Source organism: Diadema setosum, chromosome 17 (assembly GCF_964275005.1).
Source record: "Diadema setosum chromosome 17, eeDiaSeto1, whole genome shotgun sequence".
NCBI classification, from domain to species: Eukaryota; Metazoa; Echinodermata; class Echinoidea; order Diadematoida; family Diadematidae; genus Diadema; species Diadema setosum.
Window position 1 is genome coordinate 26949854 of NC_092701.1, and position 10012 is coordinate 26959865.

Here is a 10012-nt window from a genome sequence, read left to right on the forward strand (position 1 = left end):
GGACAATGATACCATCTTTTTTTCTTTCTTTTTTTTTATGGCGAAAATGATTCTTGTCAACTCGTAAATGCCTAAGACGTCTTCATCGGGTATATAGGGCAAATATGATATTCGTGTTTTTTTTTTTTTAACATGGTTGAAAATACATTGGAACGATAATTTGCGGAAAATCTGTACAGAAAGATAGCAACGTTATATGAAAATGAATAATTACTAACCTTGAATACTTAAAAAAAAATAGTCTATTTGTATGAGCGAAAAAAAAAGGAAGGATTCTTAAGAATATAATGCATAGAAAATATTTGTGATCATCGTTAGGTTCATTACACTATGTAGGTAGACATGCATGGAAGTTAGCCGAAAAAAAAAATACCCGTGATGCAAATAATTTGCAAGGCATGATTTCCAACAAATGATGGAAATTAAATTGGAACTAAGTGTCACTCAAATTAGGTGCGTAATTATGTAAACCCAAACGTCTATTACTGCATTCTTTTTCCTGCATAAATGTCTCTCGAATACGACAAGAAAAAAAATAATTATAGGCCTACTTCAAACGGCAATGACCATATAGTGTTTGACATAACTTTACAGCCTAGAAATGGAGATAATTAAAATGAAGATTGCACTTACCATGTTGGTTTGTCCAATCCAGCAGGTATTTGATATGGTGACATGCACGCAGCAAGATTCTTCCCCTGTATACGCTATATTTGGTCTTTTGTGTCTTTTTTTTTTAACTCAATCACCTCATAAGCAGTATGTGACAAAAGTTATATCGAAACAACGTTCCGAGGTGTTTTGTAAGATCTCTTTGCAGAGGGCAAAAGTTACGAAAGCTAAATCAGACTTGAAGCATTCAAAAGAACTTCATTCTGTCATCTTTGTCTTTTTCTTACTCTGCCTGAGAATAAATGCTGAAAACGAGAAGACGTAACGCTATTACCGTAACTAAGTCGTGCTCAAGAACAAAGTTGAAAAGGATGCCCTAGATACGGTGTCTTGTAATGTAAGTCGTTAAACTTGCTGCATTCATTTCTGTTTGTCTTCGCAGACGACGAGAAGCTCGGATGACCTGCAGCTCCGATCGATCACAACGTAGCTGGAAACGACCGAGTGACACAGAGGTGCGCAGATGTAGCTGCATCACAAGTGTACTTGCTATAGCGTTCATCCATAGTAGGAGCCTAGTTCATCCCTGTTCTTCTAGCAGGGAGTGTGCTCGGCTCATTATTCAGTGGAGAATATGTCGCCCTCTTTTGAAATGCTGGAAGAACACTATGCTACGAAGAGGTTATACTCTTAAAAGCTGCAATTAAAGACTATTAGCGTACCATTTACCGAGTTTCAACTTCAATCATTTCCCACTGCATGCGCAGTAGCAACGTAACAAAAACAAAAACGCAAAACACCCCCCCCCCCCCCCAAGAGGGAATTATCTACCACAACCGTATCCGGGCAATTACCCCCGGAGGGCAATTACCCCCCGGCCAAATACTGGTTAGTGGTAAGGTAAGAGTAAAGATTAGGGTTAGGGTTAGGTTTAGGGTTAGGAGTTTGGGTTAGGGTTAGGGTTAGGTTCAGGATTAGGATTAGGATTAGGGCCAGGGAAAGGGTGCGGGGTAATTGCCCAGGGGGTAATTGCCCTAGACCCCTTTCTGAGTCACAATATGTTATACAACTGGTTGTAAGTATATGAATGTTATGTAGGTCCTATGTAGGGGATTTTATGATTAGATGTACAATGTACATGACCTTTGCGTGGGCGTCTGTATATGTAAGCCATCAGGTTTTTTCAATACCTTTTTACACTGTGACCTTATCATTGGCATGCTTTCTGTAAAGACGTCAGAAGTAGTGACAAAATGCATGCACTCTCGTTAAATGACGGTATCCCCCTCGAATAGTATACTACACAAGGTGGGCCACAACTTCAAATTTGAGCATAAAAGTTATTACAAGGTCTGTATGTTTTATAGAATATTATGGAAAATGTTTCTGGGCTGAGCGCACATCACGAACCCACAATTTCGGGGCGTATTTCCCCCCTTGTGATGCTCATGTTCAATGTTTTGTCACGTTTTGTGCACATTCTTTCAAAGTACCACTGGTAGTTTTATGTTTTTCAAGTTTTGCACATGATTTTGAACAGTCAAAGACCAACATTACACTAAATGGATACACATTCAGGACAGTACAACAGATTCAAAATTCTCCCCGTAATTATTTTCCAACCTTCAACTTTTCCCTTTTCCCTCCTCTCTGTCTCATCTTTCTCCTCCAAACGATTTCCTGATTCTCACTCTGTTCTTCCTTATACTCTCTCTGTCCCCGATTCTACCGTCTCCACTAGCATGACTAGTGCAGCTTCAGCATCCGGCATATGCACTGCTATGCAACTTAACCCTTTTCATACAGGAACCCATTAGCCTCTATATTAAGTCTATGGAGATTTCAGAATTCAGTATCAAACGAGTTAATTGTGACTATCTGCCTGTCTCTCCACTCACCCTATGTCGCTTCCCTCCTAAACTCTCCTCTTTCTAGACTCTTCTTCTCCCAAACAACGGTCCATGCAAGGACCACGTATAAATGGTATTACCGCGAACCTCTCTCCCTCCGATTCTAAAAGTTTAATGAAGTATTCCGTACATACACATTCACAACAGTAACAACTCTAAAATGAAGTCTTCCGTCATTGATGCATACTACTGTGGGCGTTTATTGTACGTTTTTATAGATTAATATTATTTCAAGACGTTTTAATATAATCATATGTACATCCATTACACTATCATAAAGAGACAGTGGTTATCTGACAGCATTGCCAAATAATGTTGATATTGATTGTAATAATTGCTTTTGCAGTGCATTGTGTATACCGCCCTACTATACGATTGGCAAAAGGAAACAAGTGACAAGGGACCCCTTTAAATGAAGGGGCAAAATACATCATTATTCATAATAACATTAGGGCCAGACCATGACATGATGTCTTGATTTAGACTATTCCTTCATGCAATAAGTCCTTCGCTCAAAACTTTACATCCCGGGCATGTCGGGAAAAAATGCAACATTTCATCTTCACACATTAGAAATTGTGATGACTTGTAACGTGCATTCATTTGCCAAAGTATAAAGCGTGTCCCTAATGAAACTGTACACTTTCAAAATGGTCCCAAAATGAAAAATAAAAATCGCATTTGGAAAACTTTCCATAGTTCTCAATAGTCTCTTCTTATCATTATTACCATGACACCAAAGATAAGAAAATGTTTTGTGCCTGAGTTTGCACCGCCCACTTTTTTAAGCTATCCACTTTGGGTGAGGTGAAAGTGTTGGTGGGTGGGTATGTTCGTGAGACGCGTTCAACTCTGAGAGCTAGTAGTATTTCATTGTCATTATAGGTCCACCCTTAGGCATTAAGCTCCACTCAAAACCACATTATTTCCTTGTCCAGAACGTTATACAATTTTCTTTTGGGGGCACTGGCAGGCGCAGGTGTATGCTACGCCAGTATAGACAGCTGAATGTATAGTGAATTCCTGCACATGCAGGATACTTTTAATTGGATGGTATGGTTTTGGTTGAGACCTGGCTTCAGGTTCTCAATTTTTTTAATGTGATAAAAGATCATGTATTTCCAAGAGAAATTCAACGTTTGTGTGATGAAAATTGGATTTTTTTTATAATGGCTGAGATGCCCAAAACAAAGCGTTCCCAATAAAAAGTGGGGTCCAACTTTTATCAAGATTGCTTGTTTTACTTTGTTGTTTTTTTCTTAATATCTCAGCCATTTCAAACCGGTTTTCATGAAACAGATTTTAAATTCGTTTTAGATGCATTGTATGCCCGTTAGCATTGCATATAAGTGTGTTTTTGTTAATCTCACAAAAGTTAAAAGCTCAATCCCCATGTCCACGAAAATTATAGGGCCTATAGCATCCCCTAAATGTAATTTACAAAAGTGGACAGTGCTCACCTATGCTTTAAATATTTTTGGACTTTTGACGTCATGAGATAGAAGATACCTTCAGCTAACCGTAATAATATTTATGAATATTTTCCTCAAATTTAGTGAAACAAAGTGTATACGCATGTTTTGAGGGCCATTTTAAAGGGGATGGCTAGTACCTGATCAGTGGGAATCAGTGGGAATGCTGGGGGATGATTGTATCTATTGTTGTGTGAGAATTATTTGCTTCAGAATGGTCTCATATTCAAATAATGTCGCCCGTCACTGTACAGGCATGCTAACCTGGAAATATTAAACTGCACATTTCTTGAATATTAGACCAATCTGGAGCAAATAATTTTCACACAATAGATACATAATGTACTCTTAAATGAATCCCACAAGGATTGGAACAATCATCCCCCAGCATTCCCATTGATTCCCACTGCTCAGTTACTAGGCATCCCCTTTAAGAGTAAATCACTTTCTTGGGACACAATGTTTACATGTGATACAATACCATTTGAGAGTTCGCTCCGATCTAGAATGAATAATGATGGTGACTGGCATGTATTGTAAGTCCATGCACACCTTTCTAATAAAGTACAGTTTGATGAGGGCTATACATTTGTACTTATGGCGATGAATAATAAGCATCAATTAGCGCTCACATACCAACTTTATGAGACAATGAAGTTATTATCTGATACCTCCTTTATTGCTCCATGACAGTTGTGTAGTTCAGATTGCATTTATGTTTTACAGATCTACAGGGAAGCAATCATACACACAGAGATCGTGGTCTTTACGTTGATCCACAACACCTAAACACTTAGTGTAATCAAAGTAATATTGCATGGATATTCGTATTCAAGATTAGTTATCTAGCAGCATACACAGCAGTCTCATTTCCCCGTATAAAGTGATAGTTAACCTTGAATTGCAGTTTGAATGGCATCAAGACTTACATAACAATGTAGCAGAGGATATACATAATATACATTGTGTCCCCCTTTTGTGTGAAATCACATTTCTTTATGTTCTATGATCAAAGTATCATTGTAGAGATACCACTTGTATTTTATATCAGTTAGAAAAGCAGCATTCAGTATATACAGCATGTCTCACCTCCCCGTATAGATACAGTGATATTTAATCTTGAATAATTATTGCAGTTTGAATGGCATCAATAATAACAATATAGCACAGGATATACATACATTTTCCCTAAAATTTGTGTGAATTCACATTGCTCTTATTATGGTCTAGAATCAAAGTAACATTGTATAGATATATACTATTTTGTATTTTATCAGTTAGAATAGTAGTGTACGTTAGCAGTCTCACCTCGCCGTATACAGATACAGTGATAGTCTTCATGATCTTGAATAATTCTTGCAGTTTGAATGGCATCAATTCTTATAACAATATTACACAGAATGTGCATACATACATTTCCCCTAAAATTTGTGGGAATTCACATTGCTCTACAGCCTAATCAAAGTAACATTGTATGGATATCCCTCGTATGTAGATCAATAATAGTAGCATTATTTACAGCGATCTTCTCTCCATCTACACAGTGATACAATTGCAGTTTGAATGCCATTGATTCTTATAAACATTACATACATTATACGTTTTCCCCACAAGTGTTGTGTGAATTCACATTGCTCTATACTAAACTCTATAGCGTGTTTGGCTTTAATTAATGCTGTATGCATTAAAAAGGAATGGATATTGCTGACAAAGAGAGGAAAATAAATACGCAGCATCCCAATTTAATATATTATCACTAGTAGGCCATTATACACTTATTCAACTTGTGGTAACAAGGGAGAATTCCTTCAAAAGTTTTTCCCGAAGGGCTTGGCAACAAGACAGTGTTTCGGTCTAACTTCGTAGGGCACATGATGTGATTTTAAGGGAGAATTCCTTCAAAAAGTTTATCCCGGAGGGCTTGGCAACAACACGGTGTTTCGGGCTAGCTTCGCAGGGCATATAACGTTATTTTAAAGGTCCTATTTACCTTTGGGAACAGTGATTAAATAATGTTCAAGATATCACATTTTGATGCATAATATGTGTAGGTCTGGCGTATCACAAGACATCCTACCACATACAATTTATGTAATGTAGCCTAAAATATAAGGAGATATCAGCATTCTCATTAAACCACAACTGTATACGGTTTAGTCTGAAAACATTTTTATTATAACTATTGTTCATATTTTGTGTATTTAACAATATAACATCGATTATACGGATTCAAATTTTTACAGTCGTTGTTTCTATCCCAAACTCACATTTTAGAACTATTATAAAGCACTAATGCTGGGTTTTTTTTTTCAGCTGCAAAATGGTAAATTATGCCTTTAAGTAAAGACATATTTCGTCTGTCTACAGCCATATTATATCTCTGTGAAGAGTTTGAGCAAAAAGTCTCTTCCTGTTAAACTTTGAGATTGAAGTAATTCAAAGCGGCTTAATTGGATACTAAAACGTGGTACAGCCAAACCTGTCTATAGCGGCCACCAAAGGGAGACGAAAAGGTGACCTTTGTAGACAGGTTCTTTAACACGCTTTTTCTATCGGAGAGAATCATTGTTTTAGTGGTCATATACGGTAGGTGCCCGGTATAGATAGGTAATCGCTAAAACAGGTTCGACTGTATATACAGCGTCCCATGGAAATCTGAATCCTTTCTGTAATGTACATGTGCATTTCTGTTTTTTGTTTTCCTTCCTTGTTCTTTTAAAGAAATGATTAGCCTGGGAAAGCTTCGATATTTTCAGTGATCACGAGGTTTACCACCTCAAGAATGATGGGTGCGTTGTCAACAGTCTGCCGATGGTGTAGAGTATGACTGTGTGTGCATTCCTCATCAGTCCAACACGCAAACTACAGGTCCTAGTACCCACTGAGACCACCACCGCCACCAAGGGCACCAAAATCCACGAAACTTCAGATCGCCGCTGACCCTCGCTGCCATGCAACCGTTGTATGAGGACGCGATCCCTTTGTCCTCCCACTCTGAAGTCACAAATTGTATTCGAAAACCAAAACTGTACACGTTAGAAACAGGCCGTAGCCAAGGCTGGGGGACAGAACAATTGGCCCCCAAACATTGTTGAAGTATACCTCTTGATAGCACAAATGCCAGGTCTTTTATTAATGCAAAGGAATTGTGAATTATCAATGAAATTTTTGCGAAAAACTGGGGCATTGGGGCTACGGAAATTTCTTGTACGATGTGAGCTATGTTTGATGTCAATGAAGACAGCATAAAAGGGAATTCCAGACCGCTTCAAAATTAGTTTGACAAGAGGAAATACAATCTTTTAAGCACAAGCATAAGCGAAACTTTTGAAGTTTTTACAATTTTCATTTTTTCCCCAAAAAGTGATCCATATAGGCTGCACGTATAGTTGATTATGACTGTGCAAATAAGTGAGCTGATGTCATTGCCTCACAATATTTCATTGTGTGTAAAAATGTCGACAAAAATTAAATTTTACGTTTTGCTTAAAAAGCTTTAAACATAATGCTATTCTTCTCTTGATAACTTTAAAGTACTAGGATTTGAAACCGGGATATAATTGCGTTCGAACAAAAAAGGAAAACAAACAAGAAACTGGAAATGTCAAGATTTATATTTCTGCGTAGAAACTATATGACAAGTTCAGAAGCAATGACATCATCAGCTCGAGTATTTGAATTATACATTCATGATAATTGACTCTTTTAAATGATTGTGTGAAAATTAGCCAAACTACACAAATTCATATTTTTCATAATTTCTAACGGATTTTGACCAAATCTCCAACTACAATGATAATGAAATTTTACACTTTTTTATTAGACGATAAATTTATCAATATGGAATTGTTCTTTAATTTTGTGGTGAAATTACACTTAAAAACCTCTCAATTTTAGCCATATTGTAATGCAGACATCATGCATTAAAAGATCAGAATGTACAGAGCGTATCAAAAAAAAAAGGTAATCCAACTTTGGAGGGCTGCCATTTTTTAATTGTCAGTTATGAAGAGCACAACAGTAGTGATAAGGAAAGAGGAACTCTTCCTCTTTCCATTGATACCTAATTATGTTGACAATGGTCATGCATGTCTGAGCACATTGACTTTAAAGACAACAATGACAAATTGCACTTTTTTCAAGTTTGCGTGTTATTGTGAAGGAACAATGCATGTCTGACTGCATGGATGAGATCTGTCAATGAAAGTGGTCAAATCATCAGGCCAGCCTGCACAACTGCAGATTCGTGTTTTAGGGTTTCTTCTAACGTTTTATCGTTCATAACCATCAACATGGCCACGTTGTCGATATTTTGTCCTTCCCATTAAGGCGAAACCATTATCCATTTTAATCTCTTCATATTCAAGACATGGTTTGCCACTGGGTTGAATATGAACAGAGAAAAATGGATTGTGTGGGTTGGCCTCTGTGGGAGCGACCAAGTTATCGGACAAAAGGCCATGTTAAAGGTTATGGACCGTAAAATGTTAGGAGAAAACCTAAACACAAACCCTAAACACAACACCTAAACACAAACCTGCATTCGTACAGGCTGGCCTATTTGGCAACTTTCATTGACAGATCTCATCCATGCAGTGAGACATGCATTGATCCTTCACAATAATACGCAAACTTGTAAAAAGTGCGATTTGTCATTGTTTTTAAAGTCCATGTGCTCAGTCATGCATGACAATTGTCAACATCATTAGGTATCAATGGAAAGAGGAAGAGTTCCCCTTTCCTTACAACCAACATTGTGATCTTCATAACTGACAATTAAGAAATGGGAGCCATCCAAAGTTGGATTACCTTTTTCTTTTGATACGCTCTGTATAACGAAATGGGGTTCAAGAGTCTTGCTTCCGCTACGAAGTCGAGTAAGACAATAAGAGCCCCAGGGGTTTGCCGCTCACATGAGGTTTGAGACAAACTAGATGTAACCTCTCTGTGGTTTCCCCTTATCACTGCTGGATGAGAAGACTACCCATATAGTGTATAATGTCACATACGTAAAGAGAATTTCACAAAATCTTATTGTTTGAAAAAAGGGCAAATTTCCTCGACTTGTCCCCTGCCTTCTGAAAGAGGCAAGTCAAACGTTATCTTATTATGCGAGAAAAGTAAAAAAAAATGTTGAATTTTCTTTACATTTTCATCATTACGTTAGTTCATTGTGACCGCCCCTGCAATGTGAAACATGTCTTGAAAGTAAAATTGAAATAAATACAAAATAGAGAAATAAAAGCAAACCAAATAAGTACTACATACATTCCTGGAGGAGAGGAGAGTAGTTGTTCACTGAGAGCCAGCACATCATACTATAATTCGAACAACCTTTGTCTGTTTGTCTGTTTGTCTGTTTGTTCCTCTACTCCTCCCAGGTCCTTGGTCCGATCTCCATCAAACTTAGTGGGTGGATGCATGTTGACCGCAAAATTGCACTTGAGGGATTCAGTTTTGGAAAGGTCAAGGTCACTGGGGTCAAAGGTTAAATAATTTCTAATCTTCGTCAGCTGCAATAATCAAACACCCGATAGAGGGCGCTATGTAGGCCTACTAGTACTTATACGGGGATTCCCCAGAAATATAATCAGACACCCGATAGAGGGCGCTATGCAGTCCTACGGCACTGCTACTCATATGGGGATTCCCAGGTGTACGCCTACTTAGCTTCCAGCAAGTTTGGCCAAGATCGGACCAAGGAGTAGCGCAAAACAGTTATTTGACCTCCACTGGCCCAGTGACCTTGACCATTTGTGGGGGAATCCCCATAGAGGATTTCTGGCACTCTACGGGTACATTGACTAGTATTGCAAACATTACTTGGAATTGCAATTTGCATGGGAATAGGACTACAGTGTGGGAAGCTCATAATTGCCACCGAGAAGATTTTTTTTTCCCATTTTTTAGAGAAGACAAGAGGGCGAGAGGGCAAGAAAGCGAGATCTCATAATAGGTATGAAATATCTTCCAGTGTCTTCGTTTTTCCTTCTCGAATGCTGGAAGTCGAGATAAGAC